We start from the raw sequence: 15,912 nt of genomic DNA, 5'->3' as shown, positions 1-15,912 counted from the left end.
GTTCTCTGACTCTTTCCTTTCTAGGATTTCCCTTAATTCAGTGGGTTATGATTTCTCTTGGTTTTGGTCTTCTGGTTTTCTGTATCAGAAAGACTGTGCTTTTTGTATCAGTGACCCAATACCATGCATGCTATGCCTGGCACCAAGTTATTAGTTGTTACAATGGGAATTCACTCCATGTGACTTTCCTCCTCTGAGCATGGCCTTCTGTATTAGATTCCTGTTGCTACTTTAACAAATTACCACAAATTTGATGGCTTAAACAGCACAAATTTAATTATTCTACAGTTTTGGAAGTCAAAGTCCAAGATGAGTCTTAAGGGGTTAAAATCAGATTGTAAATAGGGCCAGTTCCTTCTAGAGGCTCTGTTGGAGAATCTGTTTCCTTGCCTTTTTGCATCTTCTAAAGGCCACCTACATTCCTTTGCCTCATGGCCCCATATCACATCATCTTTTGTCCCCTGGATTTTGTCCCCACATTGCCTTCTTTCGCCTTTGACTTTCTTGCCTTCCTCTTATTAAGGATGTCTACCTAGATAATCCAGGACAACCTCCTCATCTGGCAATCCTTAGTTTAATCACAGCTGCAAAGTATTTTTTGCCATGTAAGGTAAATATTCCCAGTTCCAGGGATTAGGATTTAGATATCTTTGGGGCCATTAGTCAAAATACCATATCTTCCTACCAGAATCTGCCTGTTTCTGTTTACTCCTGAGTGCCTTTAGCTAGCTGCTTTATGTATTATAAACTCTATAAACCAGAGTTTATAGTTTTAATAAAACTATAGTTATTTTGTAGTTATCTGCAAGAGAGTCTTCTTCAGTATTATCTTAGGTAGCCTTCATTGGAAGCAATAGTGTGATGACATATTGTTACCACTTTGCCTACTTCTGAGCCTCATCAAAATGTAATCATGCACTGTAATTTTAAACTCTTAGTCAGTACTGTATTTGTTAGATTTATCCTTGTAGTTGTATATTGCAGTAGTTTTTCATTGCTATATAATATTTCATTGGGTGAACATGCCACAATTTATTCATTTTATTGTTGAAGGACATTTGATTTTTAATGAATTTTGGCTGTTACTGTCTTAACTTTGCAAGTTCTTGATGCCCTGGTAATTGTATAATGCATGAAAACAGGTTTAAAACAATATTTTGTCCAGTTTTTCTAGTTATAATTACTTGGAGAGAAGGAGGAATTGAGATTTCAGTCTGAAACAGATTAGTCTCCTATTGCCAGAAGTGGAACTCCCCTCTAATCTTACTTACAGTAAGGAAAACTTTCTATAAAATTTATTATTAAAAAACTTACTGTAGACATTTCTAATAAGGGAACATAAGCTTATTATGGAATGTCCAGTAAATGGAATAATAATAGCCATCAAAATAATTTATCATCAGTAGTTTCTTATTGTCCAGATTTCTTAACAGGCAATTTGAGATCCTCCCAGACGCCAAAAGCTGCCTCCCCAAATGCCAAGAACACAAACCTGAGTTTATTGCTTACATGGTAAAGGAGAACACAACCTCTGCAAAGCTTTGTCAGTACCTTGTAGGGGTCAGAACTTACTGAAAATTCTAACTTTGTTTTAAGGCAGGCCTTTCAATTTGGGAGCTTGTTTGGGTAAGAATCTCCGTGTAACAGTACAGAAATGGTGGCTATAGCAAGGCAAAGAATTTGAGGTAAGGGTTTCAAAGAATCTTGGGCCACAAACTATTGTTCATGCTTTTCATTGAAGAGTTGATGGTTCCTGTAATAACGGACAAACCATGTGCCTGGGCAGGAGACATGGAAAAGTAATCTAGTAAAGACAGAGGACTAGCAAGTCAACATAGACAGTCAGGTCTGGTGTATTTACATTCAGGCTCAGTGTGGGGGTAGACGGTTTTGGTTCTCTGCAGGTTCAAGAACTTGTACCAGATGCTGTCACTTAAAGACATTAATGCTACTTATTTTAATCTCTTTTTTTCTTTGTGATGAGGGAGATTGGTTCTGAGCTAACATCTGTTGCCAATCTTCCTCTTTTTTGCTTGAGGAAAATTGTTGCTGAGCTAATGTCTGTGCCAGTCTTCCTTGATTTTGTATGTGGGATGTGGCTACAGCGTGGCTTGATGAGTGGTGTATAGGTCCACGCCCAGGATCTGAACTGGCAAACCCCAGGCTGCTGAAGTGGAGCACGTGAACTTAACCACTATGCCACCCAGCTGGCCCCTTTAATATCTCTTTTTAAAGCATCAGTATATAACATAACAGTACTATTTGTGATCCAATGAGTATTTACCTAGTGAACATGATTAGTGGCTAGCGGTAATCAGAATTCATATTCGTGACTCAGTAATTTTTTTTGACTTTTTATTTTTATAGTTCTGTCCAATTTTGTGTGATTTATAGCCACACTGTATTGTAAATTGAAGAATGTAAGTGTAGGACTTTTTTTTTGAAATATGACTGAGATGATTGTCTCCTGAACTTTTAGTTGCACTTAGCTCTTCAAACCACATCTTTTCAAACCTATCCTCTACGATTAGATCTTAAAAAATAAAGCAATTTCCCTACTTTGGGTCCTCAGTTCTTCATCTGAAATTCTTGCATCCAGAATTGTGTAGAGCTGAGAGAATTTTTTTTTTTATTTTGGATTTGAGAAAGATGATAATGTATTTGCTATATTAGATGATATCTCCTGTGATGTCTGGGGTAGACTCCTACAAGCAGTATATTTACATCTCTGCAGTGATAGTATGAGTAGTTATATTAAGTGGGTATGTAAATAAAGACTTCTGTCACTTCAAGTCAGAGTTTTCCTATCCAAAGAGTTTTGGTGGCTGATTTATGATAAACTTAATTTTTTTAGAGAATTTTGGAATTCAGAATAGACAATTACTGATCATTGATCTATAACTGTAATTAAATCTCAATCTTTAACATTTCAATACTAAGTAATGTTTATTATGTAATTGAAAATTTTATCTTTTGAGAGATTGTACTTTTCTTAGTTCAGTACAAGTAACAGACAGTTTTGAAATGGTGAAAATTTGCCAATCCTCATGACTGTTATATCATGCTGTTATATCTTGACTATTAATGATTGTAATAAATGCCTTTCTAATACCAGCTAATAATAAACAAAGGCTTACTTAATAATTTATTCTACAAACCGTGTAGAAATGGCAAAGTAATTTAACAACGTAGGGGAGGACAGACTTTCCTTTGACCTCTTAGGTTCTTGCCTAGGGCCTGTAAGTTACACTTAAAACAGATTAGGGGCCGGACCAGTGGCACAGAACTTAAGTTCACACGTTCCACTTCTTGGCGGCCTGGGGTTCACCGGTTTGGATCCCGGGTGTGGACATGGCACCACTTGGCAAAAGCCATGCTGTGTAGGCGTCCCACATATAGAATAGAGGAGGATGGGCATCGATGTTAGCTCAGGGCCAGTCTTCCTCAGCAAAAAGAGGATTGGCAGCAGTTAGCTCAGGGCTAATCCTCCTCAAAACAAAACAAAACAAAAAAAACCCAGATTAACAGGAGGAAAAAAATACTTTCCACGTGCATTGTATATACATGCAGGCAAACTCTGTGATGAGTAACTCAAAGGGGTGGTTAGAATTTGGGGCTATATACCAATTTAGTAGGTGATGGCAAAAGGGAGAAAGGGCACTTATGGGAAAACAAATGACTTTTTGCAAAGATAATGGGCCATTAGGAGAATAGACGTGAGATATGATAGTCTTGTGACAATGTCTGTTAGAGTTGCTCCCTCCAACTCTATGACAATTGAGTTCTTTTGGGAGGCTCTACTTTTAGCCATATAAGGGATTTCAGGAACTGAGATGCCTTCAGCTCAAAATAATTCTTATGCCAAAGTGAAGTATTTTGGGATATCATGTTCTAATCCCGTTCCGCAACAAGAACAAAACCTAAACTTATTCATGAATCAGAAAAGTTTAGAAATTCCTTCTGTGGTTTATGGTGTAAAGTAGAAAGGTAGGAATAAAACATTCTAGGTACACTGTTAATGCTGCTGTGTTTCAGTATGCAAGTAAAAGACTGTAAAGATGTATGTTAAAATGCAAACAAGTGCTGGTACTTTTTGATGGTTTTTATCATGTACTTTATTAAACAATTTGTGATATACTTTTATTTATAATTGTGAATTTTTTAACAAACAAAATCGACTCTTTCCTTCGTTTCTCCCCGAAAGAAAAGGTTTTGGATTATGGTAGTCTGCTTGTCTAAAAGAGCCATTGACTAAATATTGTGGAAACAAGGCAAAATAGAGAACAACCTTTTTCAGTTAAAAAAATAATTTGCCTGTTATATGTAGGGAAGGACGACATTTCCTCTACCCACTCTGGGTCCTTCTGGCCGGAGAATGAATTAAATTCACATGAGACAGAATAACAGGAGAAAATTAAACATAGCTTTATAACATGTATACATGGGAGAGGCTCAGACAAATTGAGCAGCTCGCCAAAATGGCTGAAGCTACCTGTTCAAGTATCTCCAAGGAGGACTTTGGGGTAGTGGTTTGGGGCTTCAAAGGGGAGGAAGGCAACTCACATGGAAATGGAAAAGCAAATGTTTGGTAAATAGAACTTTGATAAGAGTGGGCTTAGCAAGGATCCTCCCAGTCTACCAAAACCCAGAAGGTCGAATGTTCTTGCTGAGTCTGAGCCGTTATTGTCTTCAGCTAGAAATAGTCCGCATACCAGAGTGACGTGTCTTGGGGCGGCCTGCCCTGAACCCCATCATATGTGTGCAGGGTGTATAATTTTTTTTGTACATTGATTCATTAAAATCTTTGTGGGTACAGTTCTGATTAACAAAGCCTTCATCAGTTCATTCACTTAAAAAAACCCTGCACTTTTACAATGGCTTTGATAGAGTTGGGCTAAAATTTAATTTGGGACACTGAAAAAAAAATAAACATTAAACTTTACATCTTTCTGTGTGTGTGTGTGTGTGTGTATAATGGGGCTTTATAGTATTACTGCTGAAGAGGATCAAGTATTTCAGGAACTTAAAACTTGTAGATTAATTTGCATATGTTTTGGTATGCTAATTATAAACAATTCTTGTCCTTAAAGCAGATTCAGCAAAGAGATCTATTTTACTAATTGATTCAATACTTGCTAGAAAATTGTAATGCTGTATTTCTTACCATCTCTGAAAATTGTGCCAGCCTTCTTTCCTAATTGGGGCTGATGAGTGAGGTTTTCTTCGGCCCGTTTATCTCCCATATAGTTTTATTTTTTTGTTAACGGTGCACTGATGTGGTATTGAGGGTTAATGTTGGGTAGGGGAGAGATTATATGGAGAGAATTATTAAAATGGAAAAACTCAAGGTTCTCAATTCAAATTCATGTTTCAAATTTAGAAATTTATTGAGTATTTAAATATATCAGTCTTGGAATGCCTTAATAACGTGAAAGTATTTAGAACTTTAAGGGAAGACAGAACTGTAATTAATATTTCAACAAGCTTAATGCTTAAATTGACCTGAAATTTAAAAAAACTTTATTGCCTGTAAAGCCAGGGATCAGGAGAATGAGATCTTTTTTTTTCTTTTTTTTTTGAGGACAATTAGCCCTGAGCTAACATCTGCCACCAATCCTCTTTTTGCTGAGGAAGACTGGCCCTGAGCTAACATCTGTGCCCATCTTCCTCTACTTTATATGTGGGACGCCTACCACAGCATGGCTTGCCAAGTAGTGCCATGTTTGCACCTGTGATCTGAACCGGCGAACCCTGGGCCGCTGAAGCGGAACTTGTGAACTTAACTGCTGCACCAGTGGGCCAGCCCTGCCGAGAATGAGATCTTTTAAAGAATATATAAGAAAAGTTAAAAAGCAGTATATTTGAGAATAAGAAATTTTTTTTAAATTTTACAATTTTAGAAGCAGAACACCTTAGAAATTATTTAATCTCTTTACTTATGGACTAGACATACTGTGTTCAGATGGTTAAGGAAGCCCCCAGGTCAGCACAAATTGATGGATAAACTAGTAGAATCTGTACTCATCTTCTGACTTTTCAGTGACTTTTTCTATTACACTATATATGTCAGTCACTAACTGGCTTTTTTACATTCATTGACAAGGGCTTTGTTGGCAATACAGGGATGAGTAAAGTAGTTCCTGCTCTCAAGTTGACTGTGTTCTTGTGAGGGAGACACACATAAGCGTAAGTTTTTGGTAATTGATACATTGGAGATGTGGAGGAGGCAGAAGTATATGTCTTTGCATAAGGGGTGTGGGAAAGTTTGAGTGGGGATTAGAGAGACTGCATAGAGAAGTTGAAACCCGAGGGAAGGGTGAATGGGAGTTTTCCAGATAGGAGATGTGGAAAGGCTTCCCAAGAAGAGAACTGAGTCAGCACATGAAAGTACACTGGGTGTTTAGGGAACTCTGAAATTCTTGGTTTAGAGCAAAGATTCAAAAACTCTTTATTAAAGGGCGAAATAGTAAATATTTTAGGCTTTTTGGGCCAAGAGGCAAAATCAGTTATTATGTAGGTACTTAGCTAATCATTTCCAGTGTAATCAATATAAAATGTAAAAATCACTTTTAGCTCCTGAGCTGTAAAGAAAAAATTTGACCGTAGTTTGTGGACCCCTGTTTTAGATCCTGAGATAATTGTTGGGGTTATAGGCCTCAAAGTGGGGAAAAGAAGGCAAGGGCCAGATAGATGGTAAATGGATTTGCAACAATTAGCACAGATCTGGAGTCTTAGATTTGTTTCAGTATTTAGTCAAGTTCTATAGTGCTGGAAATCAGAGTCATAAAATTAAATAAAACACAGTGACTTCCAGGGATTGATTGGAATTGCATTGACTTTGTACATTTAAAAAAAAACCCAAAAAACTGTCATTGTAAGGAGACTCCTGTCTTTTTCAATATTTATAATTTTTTCACAAAGTTCTTGTTCATGTTATAAAATAATGTATTTTATATCTTGCAGTTTTATTGATATTATAAATACCGTTTTATTTTTTGTCTCTTTGCTGGTATATAGAACTGCAGTTGGCTTTTGTGTCTTAAATTTATTAAGCAAATTCACTAACTTTGACTAACTTGGCTAATTTGACTTGAATGCTTTACTTTGGATTTTCTGCATAGACTATCCTACCTTTGTAATTAATGATACTTTTGTTTCTCCATTTCCAATTTTTGTGATCTTTTCTCCTGCCACTGTGGTAACTAGGATACCAGCACAGTATTGGCTGAAAGAGGTGATAAACAGTTATGAGTCACATAACAATGTTTCCATCATTGACCGCATATGTGATGGTAGTCCCGTAAGATTAGTACCATATAGCTTAGGTGTGTAGTAGGCTATACCATCTAGGTTTGTGTAAGTACACTTGGTGATGTTCACACAATGACAAAATCGCCTAATGATGCATTTCTCAGAACATGTCCCCATTGCTTAAGATGCATGACTGTAGTACATTTGTCTTGCTTCCCATTTTAAAGGGAATGTTTTAAATATTTTACCATGAAGTATGATTACTTGAATTTCTTTTTCTTTTTTGTAAATAGCAAACTAAGAATAGAAAGGAACTTCCTTACTTTAGTGAAAGCCAGCTTTTAAAAATTTCAATTGAAAAGTCAACATTTTTCTTTTGTATGCAAATTATTTTTCTGCATCCCCTGAGATAATATTTTTTTTTCCTTAAATCAGTCTTGTATTTCTGAGGTAAGTTCAATTTGGGAATGTTTTCATCCATTGTTAGGTATTACCTGGATTGGAATTGCATCTTTGTTCATAATTGAAATTGGTCTATATTTTTCCATTCTTGACTTGGCTGTCTCATGCCTTGGAGCTGGTCAGAGGAAGAGGAAACAGAGGGCAACAACCCTTTCCTTTAAGGGAATCATGAGATTGTACACATCCCTTCATACACATCTCATTGGTGAGAGTTTAGTAATATGACCACTCCTAGCTGCAAGGGAGGCTGAGAAATGTCTTTATTTTGTCTGATCATGATAATAAGATAGAAAACAGTAAGAGAAGGTACACATGTTGTTGCAAAATAGACTGTATTAGTAATACAAATTAACTCATCTTATTGGTAAATAAGAGAATTACATCTTTATGACACGAAAGTCTTCTTGTTTCACTTAAATCTTTTTCTAGATAATGGGAATATATATTATAAATTTCAGTAGGAAAGGGAAAAGCTCTCAGCTTGGCTGCTACACTGGCAGCAGGAGTCTTGTAGTCTATATTTTAAGAAAATTAAACATGAGTACCTGCATCCAGGGCTCCTCCTCCTAAAGGCACATCCCCAGTCTTTGTGCAGCTCTCAGCTATTTTCATTGTCTCAGCACCTGCCAGCTCTGCTCTAATTAAAGGGCTGCTAGCATTCAAACTTCATTGTTTTGTTCATTTTTAATAGCAACCATGGTGACCTATCAGCATGCTGAGCTTTCTGCTTGAGTGGTTCAGGCGATCTCCAGGTACCAGTTACTGTTTTTCAAATCTTCTGGTTATAGTGTTGCGTAGGTTTTGAGTAGTCTTGTCTGTATCTCTATTTCTATGTTCTCTCATTTTTAATGTGTAATTTTTTAACAGTGTGTGAGACTTATCAAGAATTTTATGTATCATGTTATATCCATTGAGCAATTACCATGTGCTAGATAATTTTCTTGGTGGTGTTAGATATGTTTCCTCCTTTACTTTTCACAAAAATCCCAAGTGCCAGGTAGGATTTTATGTGTTTTACATGTATGATCTCATTTAATTCCTCAAAGCAGCCCTATGAAATTGAGACTCAGTTAACTTGTTTCATGAGTGTTAATAAGTAAGTGACAGTGCGGGAATTCTAAGCCAAATCTGATGGCCCCTACAGCCTGATTTCGTGATCAGTATGCAATACTATGCATAGGTTTTGGAAGCAGAACTTCTGCTGTAATAGTATAACTTTGGGCCTGATGGGTGTAATGAGCTTTTGCAACCTCTTTTGCTGTATTATTATAACTAGGAAAACCCTTCTAAGTGTCCAGAAGGTAGTTGTATTAAGAAAATAATTCACTGTAAGTTGGATCAACATTAAGTATTAAATTCTTTGATGAAAAATGTGTAACAAGTTATTTAAGGCTGTAAGAGATGGGTTTATTCAGCAGCAAAGCTTTCCTAAATAATTTATATATGCCAGTTACTTTGCCATAGGGATCACAAGATGACTTGGGTTCTGTCTCTACCATTTACAGTTTACAGACTCATGTTCTAGTGGAGGAGATAAACAGCATATCTGTAATAGACATGGATATTAGTTTGGATACCTGTATCAGAAAACCTAATTCTCTTTGGGCTGGGGAGTGTGTCTTATAATACTTCTGCAAGAAAGAGATGAGTGATGTATTAAAGGATGGATTGGAATTTGCCAGATTGAGAAGTGAATTGAAGGAAAGATGGCGTTGGCTTTTTCAGCAGAGGAAGCAAACATGTTTAAAATCACAGATATGTGTAAGAGCATATTTTATTTATAGATGTGCATATTATTTGTCCCAATTGAATTGGTGGCTATGAGATTGGGAAAATTGAGCAAGACTCATAAAATGAAGATCCTTCAAGTTAGGCTAAGTTGTAGGGACTCTTCTGAGGACTTTAAAATAGAAAGTGTCATGTTTGAGTTTTTGAAAGGTCGTTGGCATTGGTATGTCTGGAAGGTAGATTGAAAGGGGGGAAATGGAAGGGGAGGTTAGAATTTGGGAGATGAGTTAGGAAACTAGTGAAACAGGCCAGGTAGACAAAGTTGAGGTCCTAGTTACATAGAGAAACGGCAGTAGGAATGGAGAGGGGATAGATTCAAAGGCTTTTAGATTGTAAAATGAGCTTTGTGAATAGAATGAATTTGGTTTATTGGTGGGGAGTAGGTGAGAGAAGAAAAAAGTAGGCCTGCTTTTTGGCTTGGTTAATGGGTGAGATTGTTACCACTATATAAAGTCTTCAGTACCATTAGAGCACCATACCCTAAGATGTAAGATTCATAGAGTTTCAGGTATTTGTAGTATATGCAACAGGTGAAGGTGACTGGAAGGCATTTGGAAATTCATTCCTGGAGCTTTGGAATGCCTTCATCTCCCCCCTACCACGCCTCCCCCCCCCCCTTTGGGTTCCCAATAAGATGAACAGCAGATCCTCCCACCCCCGTATCACTGGCTATGTCGAATTAGTATCAGAGAAGAATAAGATTAAGAAATTTGACATTTTTCTACTAGTTTGGCTTGATTTTATTTCTTAATTATATCTCTGCATAAAAATATGATTGTCTTCAAGAAGGTGATTACTGGAGTATGGGATGCTTGGGGGTGCTACAATCAAATTGCATTCTTCCCAAAGATGGGCAACATTGTATCAATATCTTGATAATCTCATCATTTAGAATACAATTAGTTACCCTGAATTGACTACCTTTGGCTCTGATCTTGTCTAATAAAAGTTTTTAGAAGCTTGAATGTTACTTTGACTAGTATTCTCGTTTGTTAATCTCGCCCTCCCTTTGTCTGGGTAACAGGTGCTTTCTTACGTTGCTGCTTACTCTTCTGCATGCTTGTAGGATACTAGATCTAAACTTTCCTCAAAAAACCCAAACCATGGTAAATAAAAAATAGCTGTGGCCTTTAAGGGGGTATGAGGGGGTGGGCAGTGTTCTCATCTTAAACTTACTGGCACTCTCCTGCTGTCATTAAAGCATGTTTTCTTTTAAAATCATCTGTCTATGACTACTGTTCTAGTCCCTGTCCAGTCTGATTTTTACACAGGGTTGCTGCTTGTCACTGTTGGGAGGAAATACTTTTTCTCTTGCAACTTGGGTTCATTGCTTGGGGGCCTGCAAATTAACTGACAGTAGAGTAACGGGAGAAAAGGCAAAGTTTCTTTACACATGCATGCTGGAGTTGCTTAGTAATGAGTAACTGCCTCAATACCCAGAGATAAAGATTTATATATAAACCTAACAAAAGAGGGAGAGAGTTTAGGGCTTCATTGGGAAAGTATGGAAGGTTCCACTGAACTTAACAAAATGGACTTGGGAGCGGGTAAGGGCTTCATTGGGAAGGTAGAGAAAGTTCTCTTGGACTTTTTGATGCTGACGGGCAGTGGAATTAAGGGTATTTTCTCAGTCAGCAAATTCCCTTGGAGGGGTTTGTCATTGGTAGCTGTATTTTCAGGATGCTCTGCTTAAGTTTAGATAATGCTTATTTCTGTGACTGCTGATTGTTCAGATGTTTTCAGTTTAAAGTGATTTTCATACTACTTTGGTGGGCTATTAATCCCTTCATCACTCTGGTGACCATGACATACTAACAGAAGGAGGAAGAAAAGGAAAGGAAGCATTATGCAAAGAAAGCAAAAGCTCTCCTGGAAGCCCTATGGTAGAAATCTGCTTGTCTCATTGGCTAGAACTGTGTCACGTTACCAACTTTTTCTCACTGAAAGTAGCCGGGAGAAAAGGGTATTAGTCAGCCAACAGTGCCTTCCATGGGATTTCATAGACAGATTTAAGAAAATTTGGCTGAGAGAGGGTCTGATATGAGGTTGCCAGCTTCTTATTTCATCTGTATTGTTCTAAGGCTCACTGTTTTTTTTTTTTTATTAAGATTATGATAGTTAACAACCTTGTGAAATTACAGTTGTACATCATTATTAGTCATGTTGTAGGTACACCACTTCACCCCTAGTGCCCTCCCCCCACCCCCCCTTTCTCCTGGTAACCACCGATCAGTTCTCTTTGTCTCTATGTTAACTACCACCTATGAGTGGAGTCATACAGAGTTTGTCTGTCTCTGTCTGGCTTATTTCACTCAATGTAATACCCTCAAGGTCTGTTCCATGTTGTGAATGGGACGACTTTGTCCTTTTTTATGGCTGAGTAGTATTCCATTGTATATATACCACATCTTCTTTATCCAGTCTTCAGTTCCTGGGCACTTAGGTTGGTTCCATGACTTGGCTATTGTGAATAATGCTGCGATGAACATAGGGGTGCATGGGACTTTTGGAATTGCTGATTTCAGGTTCTTAGGATATATACCCAGTAGTGGGATGGCTGGGTCATAAGGTATTTCTATTTTTAACTTTTTGAGAAATCTCCATACTGTTTTCCATAGTGGCTGCACCAGTTTGCATTCCCACCAACAGTGTATGAGGGTTCCTTTTTCTCCACAGCCTCTCCAGCATTAAGGCTCACTGTTTTTGTATAATTTAGTTTATTACTCTTCTTTTCTAATCCACTGTTATATAGGTATGTTCATGAAAATGGAAGCAGAACGCTCCATGCCCTTTTCTTCAATTTGGAAATAGTCTGGGGAAACTGAGAGAAGCTGAGAAACAGTTGGAAAGAATAAAGCTTGTGACTGCAGAGTGCTCCCCTCTCACATCTGGGGTTATACAGTCTGAAGCTCTGATTATGGACCATAGGGCATTCAGGAGTTTCTCTAATAGCTACGCTGGGGATCAGTGAAAACACCACTGTGGACTCTGGTATTGGTGAAGTGCTGACTTAATGAACCACATCACTTTACTGTAGACATAGTATAAGAGCCTTGAATATAAATTGTTAGTAATCTCATCAAGTTATAATTTCTTAATTTGGGGTTGTGATGGGTACTATAATACAGTCTAGGTCAGAGGTTGGCAGACTTCTTTTGTAAAAGGCCAGATACTAAATGTTTTAGACTTCATAAGCCAGATAGTCTCTCTGTTGCAACTTGCTTCTGCTATTGGAGCTAGAAGCAGCCATAGACAATAAGTAAATGAGTGGGTGTAGCTATGTTCCAATAAAACTTTATTTACAAAAACAGGTGGCTGTCTGAATTTGACCCATGTGCTGTAATCTGCTGACTCCTGGTGTAGATATTCTAATCTCTAAGGATTTGGACTGAAGCAGGAGTGTTTTTTATAAATAGTACATTTCCTGGAAAGTTACGCCCCTAACTCCTCACAGTAGGTTGAAGAATGGCTATATCACATTTAAACTCGTTTCCATCTCAGTGCCTTTGCTCTGGTTGTCCTCTTGCGTAGACCTACGTTTGTCAATGAGGATGCTATTGGCATTTTTGGTGAGATTGTACATTGGGAGGGAATCTATTCAGAACATCTATTTCAGAGCATATGGTCATTCACACCCTCGGGTCACTATTTCCAAAGATGTGTAGTTTAGAACCTCTGGCTGAGATGGTTTGTTTTTCCTTCTCCTTTCCCAGCCGTTCTTGAGATATAGTACCCAAGTACTACTTCTTTTCCTAGTACCTTGTTCTCCTTCATTAACTCTTAAATGGTTGTAGCTTGGAATATATTATTATGCACTTATTCATAGTCTTTTGTCATTAGATTATAAATTCATTGAAGATAGGGATTTTTGTCTGTTTTGTTCACTGTTGTCTTCCCAGTGCCGATAACTTTGGTATGACTCATAGTAGGTGCTCAATAAGTGTTTGAATTACATTGTTTACTGTTATGGAAAAATGAGACTTAACTCCTTGCTGAGATTTATAATCTCCTGGTTAACAGGGACCATGCCTCATACTAATTCTGTGTCACCCAGAGAACTGAGCTTAAATACTAGGATGATTCAATTTACTAAACCTTTGGGTATCTGCTATGTGGAAGGCACTGTGCTGGATGATAACAGTGCATGCACAAATGACTAGCACTCCTCCTGCCTTTGTGGCATTTTTGTCTGAAGGGATGGAGTTTAGTCAGCGCACAGATAACAGTGGTATAGTAGTTAAGAGTGAACTCTGGAGGCCAACCTAGATTCAATTCCTGTGTCTGCTGCTTAATCTGTCTGATCTTCACTTCTTCATTCTATAAATGAAGCCCTCTACCACCTCATAGGGTTGTTGGAGCCTTTTAAAAAAAAATAGTGTTAGCATTTTACGTAATATTAAGTAACTTCTTAATATTAAGTAATAATGTCATATGATAGAGAATCATGCTAAGGCCAAATTTAGAGGTTGGAAAGATTACCTCTGGTTTGAGGTGGGAGAAGCAGCAGAGCTTCATGGGAAGATGGCATCTAAAATGAACCTTGAATAATTGATAGGATTTATACCGTGTCAGGGATCAAGATAGGATTTCCTAGGGGGGGGAAGATGAACTATGAACAAAGTAAGGAAGTTGAGAGAATCAGGGTGTGTCCTGAAAGCAGAAATGCCCTTCAGTAAACTCATATTTCCACCACACCCCACACTACCTTCTCTGGGCAATTAACCTAAATTGGTGAAAGATGTTGTCTGTTGTTATTCAGCCATACTCCCTTCACTTCCTTCTCCCCTGTCTAAGAAGACAGTCATCTTTGAAATCTAGACTTTCTGGGTAAAATACTTCATGACTGAATCAGCTACTCCTGCAGTCTGAATATCCCTGTTCTCCCCATCCCCTACCCCCTACACACGGTAGGTTGCATACTTCTTGAGAGCAGGGGAAGTATATTTAATCAGTTTGGTTTGTTCAGTCCTTAAATAGTGTCCCTGATACCAACTAAATGCTCAACTTACTTCAGGTGATGGGGGTTGGGGTGGTAAATGAATGATCCTGATTAAAACCAGTTCTGACTAAATTAAGAATTTTTTTTAAATGTGAACTTTTGGAATAGATGTTGTCTGAGACCTTTGTGAATCTCACATTTGTGAATACCCCTGTAGCGTGTTTTTTTTCTCATTCGGAAAATTGAGAGTAATGAGGATTTAATAAAATTAAATTTTCATATTTATTACATTTTAAGATGTGCTTAAGCAACATTTTTCATTGTTTTCAGAAGACTACTCAGAATTAAAAGGAAATGCACAATATAATCCTAGAACAAATTTTAGTATTAAAAAAATAATTGAATGCCAGAAAGTCACTCAGCTGTTTACACTTTGGGCTTAAACATCACTGATTGTTTTTCTGTCACCAGTGACTGACAGCAGTTGTGAGATAAGTACTCTAGTTCCCTGACACCTAGGGCAAGATGACTCTGAGGAGTGTTCCACACAGTCTACTAGAGATGCCCAGCAGGACTGAGTCCCAGTTTCCTACAGCTGCATAACCAGCTATGCCGCACCCTTTGTTGGCTTCCTTCCCTTCCCTTCCCCACTTCTCCATTCCCTTACTGGTGTTTCCTAGAGTAGCTTCCCAAATAAAGTACTTGTACTGAAACCTTTTGTTTCAGGCTGTGCTTCTGGGGAAATGCAACCCAAGACAGTGTGGCAAGAAGCATTTTAGTAAGAGTTTAAGAGTTTCAAGTTTTAGAATATAGGTTTGGAGAAATTTGTTCGCAAGGAACGGTGTGAAAGCTTTACTTTTTTTTTAAAAAAAGGGAAGATTTGCTAAAACAGATTTGCTTGTTTATTGATACAACACATAGTAGGTACTCAAATGTTTGCTCTTTTCAAAAAAAGGGAGTAGCTGGGTAGTTCCTCTTTGGAGGCCAGAGGTCAAGTGAGTCTAGGTAAGCATGTCTCTGTTTTGTACTACAAAGTGAATCCCTGAGGTTTAAAGCTCCAAATGTAAATGGCTAGGTGTTATTTTTGCATATAATATATATCTTTTTAAATACTTAAATCTATTCTAGGTTTATATCGTGTATTTTCTTTGAATTCTACCTACCTTCCTAGCAACATTGAACGTAAAATTAAATCCAGTTCAAGAAACACAAAGAACCAGAGAAAAAATACAGGTGTGAGGAAGAGAGAATAGGATAGCATAGTCCAAGTGTTTTCTTATCTCTGAATAATAATAGCTTTTTATTTTAGATTTGCCCATAGAAATCTGGTGACAAATTTGTTTCAGGGCAAGTTTGATTAAAAAGAAACCAGAGAATCTCTCCAAGTTGATTGGATTCTGTGCCATCTATTGACTTACCACTGCTGCTTTGGTGTTTTGTAAATATATTATAATGCAAGATAGGGTTTTAAT

At 37.6% G+C, this 15,912-nt stretch overlaps 1 protein-coding gene across 23 annotated transcripts in view; it reads left to right on the top strand.

The window, feature by feature from the left end:
• Positions 1 to 15,912, top strand: part of KDM6A (lysine demethylase 6A) — a 213,771-nt gene that overhangs the window by 102,434 nt on the left and 95,425 nt on the right. The gene's annotated exons all lie outside the window — the stretch shown is intronic.

The sequence above is a fragment of the Equus asinus genome, chromosome X, assembly GCF_041296235.1.
Source record: "Equus asinus isolate D_3611 breed Donkey chromosome X, EquAss-T2T_v2, whole genome shotgun sequence".
NCBI lineage: Eukaryota > Metazoa > Chordata > Mammalia > Perissodactyla > Equidae > Equus > Equus asinus.
This window is presented reverse-complemented; position numbering and strand designations above follow the sequence as displayed.